Source organism: Ambystoma mexicanum, chromosome 3q (assembly GCF_040938575.1).
Source record: "Ambystoma mexicanum isolate Mex_15411 chromosome 3q, UKY_AmexF1_1, whole genome shotgun sequence".
Classification (NCBI taxonomy): domain Eukaryota; kingdom Metazoa; phylum Chordata; class Amphibia; order Caudata; family Ambystomatidae; genus Ambystoma; species Ambystoma mexicanum.
This window is the reverse complement of record NC_090926.1, coordinates 361,942,108-361,962,617: the sequence shown is the minus strand read 5'-3', so window position 1 is coordinate 361,962,617 and position 20,510 is coordinate 361,942,108.

Below are 20,510 nucleotides of genomic sequence, written 5' to 3'. Positions count from 1 at the left end.
CCTGCAGCCTCAGGCAGTGCCGGCACAGCAAGGCGCAGTTCGCCTTGCCCCAGACAGGTGTGGTGCCCGCCGACGTGGTGGCCGTCAACCACCTGGCAATACCGCATGGGAGCAATCCATATACGGTATGGCAACCCAACAGGCAGCATCATCAGAGATGATAGCTCAGGCCATGGATAGGGTGGCCACTTCCATTGTCCCCCCGAAAGGCTGATGAAGCGACTACAGCAGGCAACAGACTCCATCTGCCAGTCACACAGGGAGGACATGTTGGCGTCCGACAGGGACAGGCGGGTGGCACTGGCGACTCTGCAGGAAGCCATTTCCATAGAGTCCCAGGGCCACAGGGAAGCCCTGAGGGTGGAACTCCTTCACCTCAGGATGACTCTTGTTGAGCTTGAGGCTTCAACAAACAGAGGACAGAACAGCAGCTGGAGCGTCTCACACGTACGCTCTCTTGAGATGCAGGCAACTAGGGCGGAGGTCCAGGCATCCCGTGAGTTGTTGCATGGGGACCTCCGCACAATTATCCTCCAGAACGAGACCTACCACACCCGCATGCTTGCAGCCATGGAGGATCAGACTAGGGCTTTGCGTGGGCTGCCTCCCATAGTGCCACCACCTCCTGATGCAGCTGCAGAGGGTGAGGAGAGCGACAGCAGTGATTCTCCCACAATAGGTTAGCCGTGTAGGCCATGAGCCCATTTTTTTCGCAAGATCCACACAGGTGGATTTTGGTGTGCACCCTGTCCTCGGACCTCCTGGGTGGCCTCCCCCTCCCCCCCCCCAGGCCCATTAATGGCCACTTTTTTTTTTTTTTGGGACAGTGTATTGCCTTGTGTGGCTCCCGTGGGCATACGCTGCATTGTGACTGGGCACATGCAGGCTTGTCATGATTTTGGTTCAGATGCTTGGGTTTTGTGACACACACCCCTCCTGCTTCCCGTTTCCATGGGCTTGCAAAGGGTGTGCCCAAGTGAAATTGACGTACATGGTGACATTGGACTCCCATTCGATGTGTGGGCAGTCTGTAGTCAATACTGTGTATACATTCATAGTGCATATTGTTGTTGTATTGTACACTGCATGGTGTATTGATATGTGCCTCTGCATCCATCTCATCCTCCAAATTTGCAGGTCCATTTCTCATGTCTTCACAAGGCGGTCCATCTTGGAACTGGAGTCCCTGTTGTAAGCAGTGCACCTACACTCTTGCGTGGCGCTAACACTGTATACTTGGAAGTGTTTGAAGAGCTGGCATCATCAGGTAGTGAGGCTAGCAAATTTTTAAGTCTGTTATGTCATGTTTAAGGTAGGTTGGAGGTTGTGTAGGTGAATGGTATTCTTGGTAAGTATTTGGTAATGTGTGTTGTAGGTCCTGCATTACTGTGAGCATTTCATGTGTGGCCATGTTTCCATTAGGCACACTGTAGCTGGTAACACTTAGGGCATGTTGTGTGGATTAATTTGTTTTCTCTCACATTGCATGACATGCCATGGTGTGTTGTGTGACCATGCCGGGGAGGGGTTGGGTTACATGGCACTGTTTTCATGTAGTATTTTGGAAGTGGGTATTCATTTCTGCAGCATGGAAGTGTGTCTTTTGATGACACTGCATTGGTGGTGTTTGTGTAGGTAGGAATGCACACATTGTGACACTTCCACATGAACAATCTCAGGCTGCTATGGTTCTGACAGTTGACTGTCCCTTTGTTGGACATAATTGTCAGGTCGAGTCATCATTGCTTATCAGATGGTATGTGCCAGGGCTGTGTGCACTCCACAGGGGTATGATTTCTATGTGAAGTAATTAGCCACCAGCTGCGTACGGGCTGCCTCACCCCGTGCCCTCTCCCCTCCCATGCGCAGCGTGCGTGCATGTGGTTGGGGATGTGGGGGCACCACCATATCCACAGCCAGGCCCCGGCGTGTTGCAACATTGTGCAGGACACATGCTGCCACTATGATCCTTCACACTACTGGGGGCGCATATAACAGCTGCCCGCCAGAACGGTCAAGGGAGCGAAAGTGTGACTTGAGCACTCCGAATGTGCGCTCCACTATGCCCCGGGTTGCAGTATGGGCTGTGTTGTATCTTACCTCTGGAGGCGTGATGGGGTTCCGAATTGGCGTCATCATGTGGGTGCTCAGAGAGTAGGCACTGTCCCCTGGTGAGGAGGTGATGGGTATCATTAGTGGGGTAGTGACATAACTATGCATCTGACATGCATGCATGTGCAGTGGCATTCATACTCACCAAGCAGCCATGTATCGCCAAGCCGCCCAGCTTCTAGGTCCTGTTTTAGGGTAGACATTCGGTAAATGAAGCTGTCGTGGGTGGACCCTGGATAGTTGGCATATACTGAGGTGATGATTCCCTTGGCATCACATACTACCTGCATGTTGATGGAATGCCAGTGCTTGCCGTTCCTATAGATGTGCTTAGATGCCCTGGGGGGACGTAGTGCCACATGGGTGCAGTCAATGGCACCTAGCACTTTGGGGAATTGTGCCACACCGTAGAAATCGAGGGCGGCAGCCTGCCTTTCTGCAGGTGTCCTGGGCAGGTATATGTGCCTACGGACTGATGGGCGTGCAGTGATGATGTTCAAGACCTGGTGTAGGCAGCGTGACTGCGTGGCCTGTGACACCCCACCCACTATGGCACTTGTCCGCTGAAATTATCCTGTGGCCAGGAAGTGCAGTACATTGAGGACCTTCTCCAGGGGGCTGAGTGCTTGGGAGCACAGGGTGGGTGATGTGAGGTCATCCTCCCACTCACTGACCAGGTCCAGTATTATGTGTGGTGGAAACCTGTACCTCCCATACACATGGTCATCAGGCATCCCAAAAAGGCTGGTTCTGGGAGTGAAAATTCGGGCCCTCACTATCCTCCTCCTTTGGTAACCCACGGCCACTGCTGCTAGGAACGGTATATTCATCCTGGCGTCTGAGCTTGTTTGTTGTTTGCGCGCACTTTTATGCTGCGCGGGTCGACGTACGCCAGCAGGCGTACGTGTTTCAGGATTGGACCATTTATTTTTCGGCATGTCGTAGGCGAACTGTGAATCTTACCGCCCACCCCAGGAATACACGTAACACGCTCTCCCAGGCCCATTCGTGAGTGAATATTCCCGCCCACCCCTGTAATACACGTACCCCACTCTCACAGGCCCAGTCGCGTGTTGAAGTTCACGCGCACACCGAAATACACGTACCCAGGGCAATCGCGTGTGGAACTTCCCGCGCACCCCGGAGTACACGTACCCAGGCCAATCGTGTGTGGAACTTCCCGCGCACCCCGAAACACAGGTACCCAGGCAAATCGCACTGCTGGGGGGTGGGGTGCAGGGAGACATGAGTGGGTGCCTGGTGGAGGCTGCCCCTGCACTGCTGGGGGGTGGGGGTGGTGGGAGACATGAGTGGGGGCCTGGTGGAGGCTGCCCCTGGTGGCTGGGGGGTGGGGGTGCAGGGAGACATGAGTGGGGGCCTGGTGGAGGCTGCCCCTGGTGGCTGGGGGTGGTGGGAGAGATGAGTGGGGGCCTGGTGGAGGGTGCCCCTGGTGGCTGGGGGGTGGGGGTGGTGGGAGACATGAGTGGGGGCCTGGTGGAGGCTGCCCCTGCACTGCTGGGGGGTGGGGGTGGTGGGAGACATGAGTGGGGGCCTGGGGGAGGCTGCCCCTGCACTGCTGGGGGGTGGGGGTGGTGGGAGACATGAGTGGGGGCCTGGTGGAGGCTGCCCCTGGTGGCTTGGGGGTGGGGGTTCAGGGGGACATGAGTGGGGGCCTGGTGGAGGCTGCCCCTGGTGGCTGGGGGGTGGGGTTAGTGGGAGACATGAGTGGGTGCCTGGTGGAGGCTGCCCCTGGTGGCTGGGGGGTGGGGGTGCAGGGAGACATGAGTGGGTGCCTGGTGGAGGCTGCCCCTGCACTGCTGGAGGGTGGGGGTGGTGGGAGACATGAGTGGGGGCTGGTGGAGGCTGCCCCTGGTGGCTGGGGGGTGGGGGTGGTGGGAGACATGAGTGGGGGCCTGTTGGAGCCTGCCCCTGCACTGCTGGGGGGTGGGGGTGGTGGGAGACATGGGTGGGGGCCTGGTGGAGGCTGCCCCTGCACTGCTGGGGGGTGGGGGTGGTGGGAGACATGAGTGGGGGCCTGGTGGAGGCTGCCCCTGGTGGCTGGGGGGTGGGGGTGGTGGGAGACATGGGTGGGGGCCTGGTGGAGGCTGCCCCTGCACTACTGGGGGGTGGGGGTGGTGGGAGACATGAGTGGGGGCCTGGTGGAGGCTGCCCCTGCACTGCTGGGGGGTGGGGGTGGTGGGAGACATGAGTGGGGGCCTGGTGGAGGCTGCCCTTGGTGGCTGGGGGGTGGGGGTGCAGGGAGACATGAGTGGGAGCCTGGTGGAGGCTGCCCCTGGTGGCTGGGGGGTGGGGGTGCAGGGGGACATGAGTGGGGGCCTGGTGGAGGCTGCCCCTGCACTGCTGGGGGGTGGGGGTGGTGGGAGACATGAGTGGGGTCTGGTGGAGGCTGCCCCTGGTGGCTGGGGGGTGGGGGTGGTGGGAGACATGAGTGGGGGCCTGGTGGAGGGTGCCCCTGGTGGCTGGGGGGTGCGGTTGGTGGGAGACATGAGTGGGGGCCTGGTGGAGGCTGCCCTGCACTGCTGGGTGGTGGGGGTGGTGGGAGACATGGTGGGGGCCTGGTGGAGGCTGCCCCTGGTGGCCGGGGGATGGGGGTGCAGGGAGACATGAGTGGGTGCCTGGTGGAGGCTGCTCCTGGTGGCTGGGGGGTGGGGGTGCAGGGGGACATGAGTGGGGGCCTGGTTGCGGCTGACCCTACACTGCTGGGGGGTGGGGGTGGTGGGAGACATGAGGGGGGCCTGGTGGAGGCTGCCCCTGCACTGCTGGGGGGTGGGGGTGGTGGGAGACATGAGTGCGGGCCTGGTGGAGGCTGCCCCTGCACTGCTGGGGGGTGGGGGTGGTGGGAGACATGAGTGCGGGCCTGGTGGAGGCTGCCCCTGCACTGCTGGGGGGTGGGGGTGCAGGGGGACATGAGTGGGAGCCTGGTGGAGGCTGCCCCTGCACTGCTGGGGGGTGGGGGTGGTGGGAGACATGGGTGGGGGCCTGGTGGAGGCTGCCCCTGCACTGCTGGGTGGTGGGGTGGTGTTAGACATGAGTGGGGGCCTGGTGGAGGCTGCCCCTGCACTGCTGGGGGGTGGGGGGGTGGGAGACATGAGTGGGGTCCTGGTGGAGGCTGCCCCTGGTGGCTGGGGGGTGGGGGTGCAGGGAGACATGAGTGGGGGCCTGGTGGAGGCTGCCCCTGGTGGCTGGTTGGGGTTGGGGGTGGTGGGAGACATGAGTGGGGGCCTGGTGGAGGGTGCCCCTGGTGGCTGGGGGGTGGGGGTGGCGGGAGACATGAGTGGGGGCCTGTTGGAGCCTGCCCCTGCACTGCTGGGGGGTGGGGGTGGTGGGAGACATGGGTGGGGGCCTGGTGGAGGCTGCCCCTGCACTGCTGGGGGGTGGGGGTGGTGGGAGACATGAGTGGGGGCCTTGTGGAGGCTACCCCTGGTGGCTGGGGGGTGGGGGTGGTGGGAGACATGGGTGGGGGCCTGGTGGAGGCTGCCCCTGCACTGCTGGGGGGTGGGGGTGGTGGGAGACATGAGTGGGGGCCTGGTGGAGGCTGCCCCTGCACTGCTGGGGGGTGGGGGTGGTGGGAGACATGAGTGGGGGCCTGGTGGAGGCTGCCCCTGGTGGCTGGGGGGTGGGGGTGCAGGGAGACATGAGTGGGAGCCTGGTGGAGGCTGCCCCTGGTGGCTGGGGGGTGGGGGTGCAGGGGGACATGAGTGGGTGCCTGGTGGAGGCTGCCCCTGCACTGCTGGGGGGTGGGGGTGGTGGGAGACATGAGTGGGGTCTGGTGGAGGCTGCCCCTGGTGGCTGGGAGGTGGGGGTGGTGGGAGACATGAGTGGGGGCCTGGTGGAGGGTGCCCCTGGTGGCTGGGGGGTGGGGTTGGTGGGAGACATGAGTGGGGGCCTGGTGGAGGCTGCCCCTGCACTGCTGGGTGGTGGGGGTGGTGGGAGACATGGTGGGGGCCTGGTGGAGGCTGCCCCTGGTGGCCGGGGGATGGGGGTGCAGGGAGACATGAGTGGGTGCCTGGTGGAGGCTGCTCCTGGTGGCTGGGGGGTGGGGGTGCAGGGGGACATGAGTGGGGGCCTGGTTGCGGCTGACCCTACACTGCTGGGGGGTGGGAGTGGTGGGAGACATGAGGGGGGCCTGGTGGAGGCTGCCCCTGCACTGCTGGGGGGTGGGGGTGGTGGGAGACATGAGTGCGGGCCTGGTGGAGGCTGCCCCTGCACTGCTGGGGGGTGGGGGTGGTGGGAGACATGAGTGCGGGCCTGGTGGAGGCTGCCCCTGCACTGCTGGGGGGTGGGGGTGCAGGGGGACATGAGTGGGAGCCTGGTGGAGGCTGCCCCTGCACTGCTGGGGGGTGGGGGTGGTGGGAGACATGAGTGGGGGCCTGGTGGAGGCTGCCCCTGGTGGCTGGGGGGTGGGGGTTCAGGGGGACATGAGTGGGGGCCTGGTGGAGGCTGCCCCTACACTGCTGGGGGGTGGGGGTGGTGGGAGAAATGAGTGGGGGCCTGGTGGAGGCTGCCCCTGGTGGCTGGGGAGTGGGGGTGGTGGGAGACATGAGTGGGGGCCTGGTGGAGGCTGCCCCTGGTGGATGGGGGTGGGGGTGGTGGGAGACATGAGTGGGGGCCTGGTGGAGGCTGCCCCTGGTGGCTGGGGGGTGGGGGTGCAGGGGGACATGAGTAGGGGCCTGGTGGAGGCTGCCCCTACACTGCTGGGGGGTGGGGGTGGTGGGAGACATGAGTGGGGGCCTGGTGGAGGCTGCCCCTGGTGGCTGGGGGGTGGGGGTGGTGGGAAACATGAGTGGGGGCCTGGTAGAGGCTGCCCCTGGTGGCTGGGGGGTGGGGGTGGTGGGAGACATGAGTGGGGGCCTGGTGGAGCCTGCCCCTGCACTGCTGGGGGGTGGGGGTGGTGGGAGACATGGGTGGGGGCCTGGTGGAGGCTGCCCCTGCACTGCTGGGGGGTGGGGGTGGTGGGAGACATGAGTGGGGGCCTGGTGGAGGCTGCCCCTGGTGGCTGGGGGGTGGGGGTGCAGGGAGACATGAGTGGGAGCCTGGTGGAGGCTGCCCCTGGTGGCTGGGGGGGGGGGTGCGGGGGGACATGAGTGGGGGCCTGGTGGAGGCTGCCCCTGCACTGCTGGGGGGTGGGGGTGGTGGGAGACATGAGTGGGGTCTGGTGGAGGCTGCCCCTGGTGGCTGGGGGGTGGGGGTGGTGGGAGACATGAGTGGGGGCCTGGTGGAGGGTGCCCCTGGTGGCTGGGGGGTGGGGTTGGTGGGAGACATGAGTGGGGGCCTGGTGGAGGCTGCCCCTGCACTGCTGGGTGGTGGGGGTGGTGGGAGACATGGTGGGGGCCTGGTGGAGGCTGCCCCTGGTGGCCGGGGGATGGCGGTGCAGGGAGACATGAGTGGGTGCCTGGTGGAGGCTGCTTCTGGTGGCTGGGGGGTGGGGGTGCAGGGGGACATGAGTGGGGGCCTGGTTGCGGCTGACCCTACACTGCTGGGGGGTGGGGGTGGTTGGAGACATGAGGGGGGCCTGGTGGAGGCTGCCCCTGCACTGCTGGGGGGTGGTGGTGGTGGGAGACATGAGTGCGGGCCCGGTGGAGGCTGCCCCTGCACTGCTGGGGGGTGGGGGTGGTGGGAGACATGAGTGCGGGCCTGGTGCAGGCTGCCCCTGCACTGCTGGGGGGTGGGGGTGCAGGGGGACATGAGTGGGAGCCTGGTGGAAGCTGCCCCTGCACTGCTGGGGGGTGGGGGTGGTGGGAGACATGGGTGGGGGCCTGGTGGAGGCTGCCCCTGCACTGCTGGGGGGTGGGGGTGGTGTTAGACATGAGTGGGGGCCTGGTGGAGGCTGCCCCTGCACTGCTGGGGGGTGGGGGTGGTGGGAGACATGAGTGGGGTCCTGGTGGAGGCTGCCCCTGGTGGCTGGGGGGTGGGGGTGCAGGGAGACATGAGTGGGGGCCTGGTGGAGGCTGCCCCTGGTGGCTGGTTGGGGTTGGGGTGGTGGGAGACATGAGTGGGGGCCTGGTGGAGGGTGCCCCTGGTGGCTGGGGGGTGGGGGTGGCGGGAGACATGAGTGGGGGCCTGGTGGAGGCTGCCCCTGGTGGCTGGGGGGTGGGGGTTCAGGGGGACATGAGTGGGGGCCTGGTGGAGGCTGCCCCTACACTGCTGGGGGGTGGGGTGGTGGGAGACATGAGTGGGGGCCTGGTGGAGGCTGCCCCTGGTGGCTGGGGGGTGGGGGTGGTGGGAGACATGAGTGGGGGCCTGGTGGAGGCTGCCCCTGGTGGATGGGGGTGGTGGGAGACATGAGTGGGGGCCTGGTGGAGGCTGCCCCTGGTGGCTGGGGGGTGGGGGTGCAGGGGGACATGAGTGGGGGCCTGGTGGAGGCTGCCCCTACACTGCTGGGGGGTGGGGGTGGTGGGAGACATGAGTGGGGGCCTGGTGGAGGCTGCCCCTGGTGGCTGGGGGGTGGGGGTGGTGGGAGATATGAGTGGGGGCCTGGTGGAGGCTGCCCCTGGTGGATGGGGGGTGGGGGTGGTTGGAGACATGAGTGGGGGCCTGGTAGAGGCTGCCCCTGGTGGCTGGGGGGTTGGGGTGCAGGGGGACATGAGTGGGGGCCTGGTGGAGGCTGCCCCTGGTGGCTGGGGGGTGGGGGTGGTGGGAGACATGAATGGGGGCCTGGTGGAGGCTGCCCCTGCACTGCTGGGGGGTGGGGGTGCTGGGAGACATGTGTTTGTGATCAGAAGTGCAAGGTGACATGTGGGTTGGCTGGGGGTCATGGCCATGGTGGATGGGTTGCCTGTGGGACATGAGCAGGGGTGCAGATTAGTCCCCTGTGGTGTGGGCTGCCTGCAGGGGCCGTGGAGTGTGTAGTGGGAACACCTGGGAGGACCCACATGGCCAAATCACGTGTAGCATTCCCCGGCACCACCGAAATACACGTACCCTGCTGAAATCGTGTGTGAATCTTCCCGCGCACCTCGGAATACACGTACCCATGGCAATCGCGTGTGGAACTTCCCGCGCACCCGAAGTACACGTACCCAGGCCAATCGCGTGTGGTACTTCCCGCGCACCCGAAGTACACGTACCCAGGCCAATCGCGTGTGGTACTTCCCGCGCATCCCGAAGTACACGTACCCAGGCCAATCGCGTGTGGTACTTCCCGCGCATCCCGAAGTACACGTACCCAGGCAAATCGCGTGTGGAACTTCCCGCGCACCCCGAAACACACGTACCCAGGCCAATCGCGTGTGGAACTTCCCGCGCACCCCGAAGTACACGTACCCAGGCTAATCGCGTGTGGAACTTCCCGCGCACCCCATAGTACACGTACCCAGGCCAGTCGCGTGTGGACCTTCCCACGCACCCAGGGACACACGCACACGCTATTCTTCACACAGCGGGTGTCCGTGTTTGTCGGTACCCCTTTGCACCTCATTTGTCCTAGAGGGCCACTGTATGGACCATTCATCATGGCTGTATATGGGTGCTTTTTGTTATCGCACATTTTGACGCACATTTTTTTCATGCGCAGGGACGCTACCGCCTGCTTTCTTGTGGCGTACTTGTTTGGCCCTGTGCGCATCTTTGACTGTGCGCTGGTTTGCCCTATTCGATTCCATGAATACGTGTTGTAGGCGAGCGTGTGGGCGTTCCGCGCACTTGCCTCCTGTACTTCCCCCGTGACGCCCATATTTTCACGTGTTGTTCCCCATTCCGAGTGTTACGCCCCGTGTTCCGCCTACTTTTGTGATGTGCGCCGCGCTATGTGCGAATTCGCAGTGGCCGTGGCGCACGCTGTTGGATGACCTGTGCGCCGGCGTGCACGGCACACATTTTCAGCGCACATCCAATGTTTTTCTCGCGCACGGACTTCCATGAATCGATGTGCGCTGGTTTCCCTGCGATTTTCGCACTTGCACTGCGATTTTCGCACTTTTACTGCGATTCGCACGTTTTGGCACCTCTGTGCGGGAATTTTCGGCGCACATTAATTCCATGAATCGACCCCTAAATGTCCACGTGTGAAAATCTTAGCAGAGTTTAAATGTGATATACCCTTCCATGCAATGACGGTTCTCAAAGGTTAATTGGACATGGGGAGACTTTTGCTCCTGCTTCTTTCCAATATTGGTCTTTGCCAAGGGGCAAATGTGACTCCGGGGAAGTGTGTATGTCATTGGAGTGAATTACCACCATACTTATGTCAGGTTCACATTGAAGAGAAGAGAATGTCTGCAGGTTCAATGGATGTTGCGTGGATTCTGCCATAGTGCCTGGGGGTGTCCTGGGAAGTATCATGTTGGTTTGGCCGGGTGCACATGAGAGAAGGCTGAGTGCTGGGGCTAAGGTTTTTATGTGCAGGTGTGTATAAGATATTCGGGGTGCAGTGGCAGTTCTCTTGCTGGGGTGGTGGCATTAAATATTAGTTCAATTATTATATATTTTTTTCAAAACGAAAGTCGCACTGATCCACTAAATTATAGACCCATTGCACTTTTAGATATATCTGGAAAACATGTTGCTAGAATAATCTTAAAGAGCTTGCTCACTGGATCCAGACCAAGAATTTATTTAATCTGAATCAGTCAGGCGTCATCAAAGGTGTAGGAACCTCATTAAATCTGATGATCCTTTCCACCATCAAAAAGCAAGCAATCTTGGTGAAACAAGCGATTTTTGTGGATTTTATAGATTTTAAACAGACTTTCGATTCTGTCTCCCGTGAAAACTATGGTGCAAACTGATTGAAGCATAATGTCCTCCCCATATCATAAATATAATCTATCAATTTTATAGTGACACAACAATCAGAGTGAAGCTGAACAAGGATGGACTATTAACTGAATTAATCAAGACATTCACTGGCCTAAAACAAGGTAGCATTTTAGCTTCAATTGTTTTTAACTTTTTTATTAAAGATATATATGTCTTTTTAGAGAACATTCGATCATTTCCCCCCAAAATTGGCCACTCTAGAATCAGATGGTTATTTTATGCGGACAACCTTGTTTTAATTGATCAGACCCAAACAGGCCTTCAAGGAATACCAAATGCACTGGAGAACTACACTAAGGTAAATGGCCTGTCTATCAATGTGATGGAATCTATTGTCATCGAATTATTCCCCACCGCCCGGAAAGGTAAATTTAGTTGGACACTGGCCAAGGTCCCTATGGAATTCTTGAATGAATTTAAGTATTTAAGTCAACTTGTCAGCAATGACTCATTAGAGAAATAATCTTAAAATAAAAACTCACATGTTGGTGTCACAAGGTAATCTTATTCAGAAGTGACTTGGCAGATGTTCCTTCACTCAAGCCCTTTATTACTATAAACAAAAAGTAGTCCCAGTTTTGGCATATGGACCACAGGCCCAATATCCAGAACATCACCCTAACTGGGCCACTTTAGAGAGCCTATACTGGAAAACTTTTCCATCTCTGCCCCAGAGTATGCCAGTTGCGTCATTCGCTATGAATTGGTTCTGATATCTCTAGAAGCTGCGATTATTTGGCAAGCACAATGCTATCTGATAAAGTGCTTAATTATGGGAGATGATGCCATGACATTAATGCCTGTAATATCGAATTCCTGGATAAATCAAAACTCTGCACCCTTGCTTGCATGGAAAGCTCACTATGTCAAAATTATGAATAAGGCAGATATTTCAATTGAATTACTTGTTGAAGACCCAGATAAAGCCAACAAAGAATTATGGGCATAGGACTGGTGCAGCTCGTGGGAAAAATGCCCACATACGCAATATTCCAGGAAGGACATTTTCAATTAAAATCGTATCATCACACAGCCCACGACTTTGTTAAATTCCCTGATATAAGATATGCAACAACATTACTGAGATTACAACTAAATTTGTAGCCAACTGAGATCAAAAAGGCGAGGTGGGCAAAGTCAAGTGATATATTCTGTAGATTTTGCAAAGATCAAACACAAAGCAAATCCTTGAGACATCTATTTGTAGAATGCTCTAGCCTTGCCCATAAGAGACTTGATTTTTTTCTATAAACATCTGGGTCAATTTAGGACACTAACAAAATATCTGTTGTGGGCGACCATTATTAATGCAACTTCAATAGCCCTGAACATTGACACAGTGAAATACATGTTAGCATTAAATCTCCATGATGTCACAATGTTTCAACAGAACTGAAGGGGCTATATCTCCATATTGTGAAATTGATAGTAGTAGCTTTTGAAGCAGTATCATAAATTCAAAGGGTGTGATGGGAACGGCTTTCTGGGTGCTATACCTATAGGGGGGGAAGGGGGGTGGGTTTTAGGTTATAATGGACTCTGTTGTTTATCTTCATTTATGCAAGCTGTTTACAATCCTGTTCTGAAATTGAAAATGAATAAAAAAGAAGTTTAAAAAAAAAAAAAGAGGTTGTGAGATATCCAAAGTTGTTAGATAATCAGTCAGAGAAAATGACAAATGCAATTCAGATAAATATATTTATAACTACTAACCCGTTACAAAGTGAGGGACTAAATGTAAAATGGGTTTATGATATTCATATGTATAGGTATGTTTTATATTTTATGTCATGTTTTATAAAAACAAACTGTATTTTACATATGTCGTAACATTTTATGTGCACTAAGGAATTGATTTGATGTTTTTTATGTGTTTTTTTCTAGAAAAACTGTATCTTACTTTACTTTCGAAGGTATTTCGAGTAATGTCGGTATTGTAAGATGAACTGGTGATATGATGGATTACCGGTCTGTTATACTTGAATGTAATGTGTTGCCTTAGGAAATGCACCCAAACTATATCTTAGTACATTCATGCATTTCAATTATGAAAGCTTATGAACACAAAAAGTTATCTAGGCATGATGATTGAAGGGGTGACCGTTGAATTACCACTAGTGGTCTGATATTTAATAATGCACCCTAACTGAGATTCATTTCCGACAGTTTCCAAAGTGCGATATACATAATTACGGCAGCTGTAAATGATTATGAAGTGTTGTGAAAAATTTGAAAAAGTTGTTATCACGTCCTGCATACGTAGAGTGACAAATCCAAGCATTTCATCACCTCATTCCAAGTGGGAGCGACCCCTTTTGGGGCAAGCGAGGTAAGTTTTCTACGTTTACCACCCCCAAGAAAACAGGATAAGTTTGAGCCTTCTCGAGGTGAATCCCCCTAGAAGACAAAAAACCCCTCACGAGGTACTTAAGTCACTTTCCCCACACAGGCACTAACAGCTTTAACGGGTGTGTAGGGGCTGAGGTGTATGATAACCATATGACCCCTTTAATGGCTGGCTGTTCTTCTGACCCAAACTTTATACAGTCCTTAAGGAAAGAGCAGAAAGGTGAAAGGAACAGCCTCCATGAGCCACGTAATCTGAGGAAACAATCAAGAGAAGGTATCAGCGCAACCCACAGATTTCAACAGTTGCAGTGCACAATGGAGGTGTGGCCGGCTGGAGAGAGAGGTGAGGGGTCCCAGGCAGCAGTGTGCACTTGGTGAGTGCAGCAAGGCTTTGGGACGGTCACAAAAATTCTACGATAACTCAAGATGAGCAGTAGCAGAGAACATTGGAGGGCTGAGGAAAGGCCCCAAGAAGAGACCGCCGATTGGTCCTCACGTGGAGGGACCATGATAAAACAGAACCTGCCGGCTGACGCAGAGTCCAATTGATGAGCCGCATAAGGCACTGCATTGAGAAAGAAATATCAGAAAGACTACAGAGCCCTCCCAAAGATATGCAATGGCTGGAGGGAATAGGAGGCAGGCAGTACAGTAAAACCGAAACACTCAAACCCAAGAGGGGGGACACTGAGAAGGGGAGAGTGTCAGACACAAGCCCCGGAGAGTGTAAACAACCGAGAAGCCCCAGAGTGGGGAGAGGTCTGAGAAACTCCAGAGTGTCGAGAAAGACAGAGACGAGCCCTAGAGCAGGATATGAACTGAGAAGCCCTAGGATGGGGGGAGAGAGACAGAAAGAGGTGCCCGAAGGGGTAAAATACAGTGGGGAAAGCAGAAGAAGAAAGGCCAGGGGTGGGGAAAGAACCATGGAGAGAGAATGAGACAAGTCTGCTATGGGGTGAGAACCAATACACCCCAGAGTGGGGAGAGAGAAAAAACAGAAATCACAGTGAGGAAAGATGGAAGAAACACAAGGTGGGGAGCGAGAAGGAGAGGAGCCCCAGAGTAGGGAGACAGAGACTGAAAGGACCTCATTTTGGGTGGGGGCAAAGTAAAGTAAAATCTCACCAAAGGGAGAAACACTGTGATAAACTCAATTTTATGATAGAAACAGAGAACTTCTGAACCCCCACCACAGGGTGGGGGTTCAGAAGCCAGCAATCTTCCCTTTCATTGGGAAATGCCCAAAATTATGCCCTGGTTGTTTTACATTTTTCATTTGCTTATTAAGGAGAGAAACTAGGCTAGACTAGGATTTTGGGTGGAGGAATTAATTTTTGTTTAGCCATGATGACACCCTGACAAGCACAACTTTAGACTTTCTGTTGTATAGAGTATGGCTTAGTATCAAAGGTTTAAGGAAAGAGAATGGCCCTCATTACGACCCTGGTGGAAATCGAAAAACGATAGCGGAAATGTAATACCGCCATCGAATACCGCTCGGTGCGATTATGACCCGTCACCGTAAAGTACGATGCCATTAGCGACACCGTAGTGAACGCCAACGTTAACTGCACCAAGTACGCGCACGCGCGCCATGCAAAACCGTAATTACCACCATGGCGCAACGGTACGCGAATTCTGACCCCAGCGGACATTTACTTAACGCCATCAAGCATGGCGGAAAGTACCATTCCGCCATGGTGAGAATTACGGCATCGTGAACCAACCGTAAATGGCCCTACTGAGTGCCTGTACACCACTCCCTGCCCACATTGCACAACTCCTCGTAGGTGCAATGAAGTTACACAATGCAACCAGTGAAATGTACAAGTCACCCATGCATGCCAACGAACAAATGAATGTAGGGGCTCCAAGTGCCTTGTGAGTGGCCATCTATATTTGGCATGTCACCATTGCCGTACTGATGCAGCACAGGCATGTGAAGGTTCAAGTACAGCAATATGAACAGAAATATGAGACAAAACAACAACAGGCCCCCATCGCTTGACACCAGTGTAAGGCAACATTCAAAGCAGTATCCTGAGGGAGACTGCACCAGCCCTGTACTCTTGCCAGTAAACAAACCAACCATCAGCATAAGCATGTACCACACAAGTTGGCAGAGTGACTGAGCAGCCAGGCTCATCTCAAGAGGGGCCAATGGGAGCTGCAGGGCACAGATGGCACGAATACAGAAGCTATCCCAATGGACATGACCTCAGTCTCCCTCCAAGAAACGCACGCAAATACAGGCACCTGTGACCAGCCATTTTCTGATAATCACATCATTCCACCAATCCACCTGGCTGACCGGCATCTGTTACACAAAAGCTAATCCCCCGCCCCTGAGCATGACATCATTAAAACAGTCATAATGGCAGCCCCTATCCCTGACCTTACTGGGCTTCGTAGGCAAACGCGGCCAGTACAGTACCACGCAACTATACTCAGAAGCCGGAACCCAATGCAGATCTACTCACAATACATCGCTCCACAAATAGGAATATGCTACATTACTTGCAAAGAATAACGCTACACGGTTAATATCAGAATAAAATTTTAATGCACATCAAATTCACCAAGCCCATACAGCTATTAGGTCATAAACCCCAAAATATTTTCATTACTGTGGGCTGCATCCGCAATAAATGACCAGCTTCTCCTTGTGTGACACCCTGTTTCTTCATGGTACACAGGGGCTACATTCACGTTCAAAAAGGCAACATGGAAGCGCCTAGAACCGCAGGGCCGTCCCATTAGGTAGGCACTAGTCCAGCTGAAAGGTTGATATGTTGCTCCTAGCCACTAGTACTGCGTAAGGGCATGTGGCCCATTGGCGATCGTCCCATAAGATCGTAATGGTGCTCCACTGATTAACTCGAAGCAGCAGGTGTCGGGAGTAAAAGCCATCTGCAGGAGTGGCATACAGATGGCAGCGGCAAAAGGGGAGGAGATACCTGTCACCCAAATGAAATGAAAAAGAATAGTATGGGCATCAGAACTTCATTTGTATTACTCACTTCAATGATCACACTAAATCTACAGCCATATGCATGCTAGCCCACTCAAAAGGATTATTTCCACCCAAAAATCACTTGCCAATCATAACAATATAAATCGAGGTGAAAACACTATTACAAACGAGTGTTTGTGTGCATGCGTCTGTTAAAACAGAATCCATTAGATGGGATTAGTAACGTGCATAGACACAAGTGTTGGAAGGCGCGTCGAGACAGGGAGGGTTCAACAAGGGCAGATAGACGATGGTCCCACTATGGCAGCTCTGCATCACATAGCGCAGGGGAAGGGGATAGATTCCAAAAAGCCATGTACATGGCAAACTCTCAATTAAATCATCTGTCCATGCATCCATACATCATTCCCTCATCCCGGTATAAAAACGCCTGCTTATTTACTCACATAACATTTGAAATTTCCATTGAGTCTGTGCGTAATGCAGTCTGCAAAATCCACTGTGCTCCAGGCCGGAATTCTAGTGTTGTGAAGTAACATGTATTTGGGAACGCCCTGCCTTATCGTCCACTACGCTATTGCGCATCCCATACTATTCATATCAATCATTGCATTCTCGCCATGGCCCCTGTCCCAAGAACATTAAACAATTGAACGTTATATTTGCAGTCAGACCTGTGGGCGTCTCCTCGCCGCTAGCTGAAAACCGAAAGCGCTGTCCTTCGAATTCCTCATTTGCAAAATCACGTCGAACAGGCATCTGTGACCGCTTGAAATCACAAATTCATCCATGTAGTGCGGCAGTGTGTGAAAATGGCAACTGGCTTCACACACAAATGGGACGCCCCGCCCGTCGGTGAACCTCGGTACAGTGCTCGCCCAAAGGGGATTGCAGCTGGCACAGGTGGAATGAATCACCACAGGTGGAGGCTATACAGCCTGAAAACACATAAATTGCACACCCAACCCCCTCCCACAACCACACCCACTCCAAAATGCTACCGGCAGGACTAGCGATGTTGGCCCTGGGGGACCTGATAGCACTGCAAGTACTCCAACTTCAAGAAGAAGACGAACACCAACTACTACAACAACCGGCCGCACAGAGGAGACGCAGGAGGAGGAGGAGGGCAAGGCAGGGCCAGCAAGGCCCACCAGCACAGCCACTAGCACCATGCAGGCAGCCCGCAATCCCACGCCTCCGAGCTCATCCGTTCAACCTCACTGCTGAGCAGATCCACACCCTCTACCGTTTGGACCGGGACACCATAACCGCCATTGTGGACATGACACACGCTGACCTTGTCAGCATGATAGATAGCCCAACCGCCATCCCACCCCTACTGAAGGTGGTGTCTGTACTCCACTTCCTGGCCACAGGCACCTACCAGCACACAGTCGGACAGTTGCATGGCATTTCACAGCCACTGGTTTCACGGACACTATTGCAAGTGCTCGATGCCCTCCTGAAGCACGCAGACGACTACATCTCTTTACCACGCTCGGAGCAGGAGATTACAAACACAAAAGTGGGATTCCATGCACTTGCCGGCATACCAGGTTGCATTGGTGCCATCGACTGCACCCATGTGGAATTGGTTGTCCCACATGCCATGGAGGTCCAGTACCGCAACCGGAAACAATATCATTCTCTTAATGTACAAATGGTGTGTGACTCCAACAGGATCTTTACACATTGTTGTGCCCGATTTCCTGGATCAACCCATGATTCTATGGTCTTGAGGAACTCTACAACACCACGCTACATGGAGCGACACGCAGGGAACAGATCCTGGCTACTCGGTGAGTCTCATTTCATGCATGATAATGTGGGGTATGTGATGCGGCAATGACCTGGCAGGAAGGAGGGGGATGCGTACGTAGCAATGTCATTCCACAAACATCCTTTATTGTCCACATACAGGTGATGCCGGGTATCCACTGAAGAGATGGCTCCTTACACCACTCCGGAACCCACAGAACCAGCATGAGGAGGACTACAACCATGCCCACTCACGTACCCGTGTAGTCATAGAACAGGCATTCGGCCTACTGAAGGCTCGTTTCCGCTGCCTCAGGAGGTCTGGCGGGGCACTCCTGTACCGCCATGAGAAGGTTGCAAAGATAGTCATGGCATGTGTCATGCTACACAACATGTGCGTACGTAGAAATGTGCCCATGCCCCCTGACGCAGAACTGCAAGCACCTGAAGATGGTCATGATGAGGCTGGGGATGTGGCAGCACCTCAAGGAGTCCGCGAGGCACAGGAGGCCCGTGAAAATCGTCAGAATATCATAGATTCATGCTTCTAGCACTCACGCCTGGTGGCTGATACATGGACACGGGACTTGTGGCACTGTGTGCGTCTGGAACATGCACAATGTGGACTGTACGCCTATAAAGGCCTCGTACACAAAGATCAATGTCCACACATCTCATTGGATGATTATGTAATGTTTATAGCATATGTGAAATTATATTACACACCCCATCGACCCACCACCCAAGTAAGCCCAACACCCCCCCTCCACCCTCCTACCTCCCCCCCGAACACCAGTGTCCAAAGATGCTCATTGTCAGTGGGCAGACGCTATTGCAAGCCCCCTCTCCGGGTATCAGGGGCACCCCTGCCTGTGGAGCGCAGGTTCCTCCCAGATGTACGTTGGGGGCTGCCCTGGACGGAACTTGCAACGGATGATGTCTCGGCCTGCTCACGTCCATGCATGTCCCTAAGGGTTTGTGAGAGCTCAGTGAGCACACGGCGCACAGCGGCAAGTTCACCACATATGTCTTTGGACGTCACATGCAGTTCCCCCCTCAGGCTCTCGGTGCTTCTCTCCATTTGTACCCTTAGTGTCTCTGTACTTCGCTCCATTTGTGCCCTAAGTGTCTCAGTAGATGTTTCTATGGCTGCCTTAGAACCCCCACATTCATCAGCATGCTCCTTGAGGAGCGTGGCCAGTTGCTGCTGTTGCACGATCACCTGGTCGAGGGACTGTTGCCTCTGCTGGGCCATGCCCATTTGCGGTGGTGTCACAGAGGGGCTGATCACCTCATGTTGCCTTGCCACAGGGCTTGTGGGGGATGGCCAGTCGTCGTCTTGTGGGTGCCCCTGCGTGGTATCCTCATGGTGTACGGGATGAAACAAACAGGGGGATTGAGACAGGTCATGGATGTGTCCTACATCGACAGCACCGTTGTCTGTGTCGGAGCATGCTGGCATTAATGCAGTGTCACCTATGGTGCTGCTGCCATCAGAAGCAGTGCCTTCTGTGGCATCCATTGGGGGGACCTGTGGTGCTGCTGGTGTGGGCATGCTGGCTGCTGGGGTGCCTGTTGAAGTCCCCTCCTGTGTGCTGCCACTTGATTTGTGCTGCTGCCGTGTCTTGATCCGTGCAGCTGAGGTGGAGGGTCTTTGGCCGTTGGTCTTGGCCCTCTTTGCAGGTGTGCTGGTAGGGGTGTCCTGAAGCTCGTCGTTTGAATCGGACCCTGTGGTGGAGTAAAGAAGGGCGAGCGTTATTTATGGGTCTGTGGAAATTGGAATGGCAATGTATCACATGCATTGGGGTGGTACCTGAGGGTGATTTGGGTCAGGGCCTTGGAGGTGGTTTCATTTTTGTGTGGATTGAGGATGCAGTTGTTTTGCAGCCTGCAGCTAGGGTGTGCATGCTGCACGTGTAGAGGGTGTTTTTAGGATTTTTGATTGTTAATGTATTTAATGTGAGTTTTAAAGTGCGCTATCAGGCCAATGTATGTGGACGTTCTCCTGGACATGTGTTTCTGTTGCACTATGTGGACACATGGTACTTCACATGATTGCACATTGTGGATTTAGCATTGTTTTATTTGGCCCACCTACCTGATTCTTCGGATGTCTGCACTCCTTTCTCCATCCCTCCGACTCCCTCTATACTCTCCATTCCAATGGTGGAGGCACAGATTTCTTCCCAGGGGGTCAACTTGATGGGTGATTCCGATCCTCCCCCGGTAGCTGTGGCAATGTTACGGTTGGCTGATAGTATGCTCCGTACGCGTATCCGCAAGTCGTCCCATCGCTTTCTGCATTGCTGTGGGTTGCGGGGTGCGGTCCCCACCGCACTTACCCGCTGTGCCACCAGGGCCCATATGGCCTTCTTGTTCGCAAGTGCCGTCCTGGTCATTTGCGTCGAGAAGACGACGGCAGCATTCTCCTGGAGGGTCTCTGTGAGCACGGTGAGTTCCTCATGGTAGAAGTGGACCTGCCGCTTGCGGTCGCACGCTTTTTTAGCAACTTTTCCCATTTTGATTGTTTTGACTA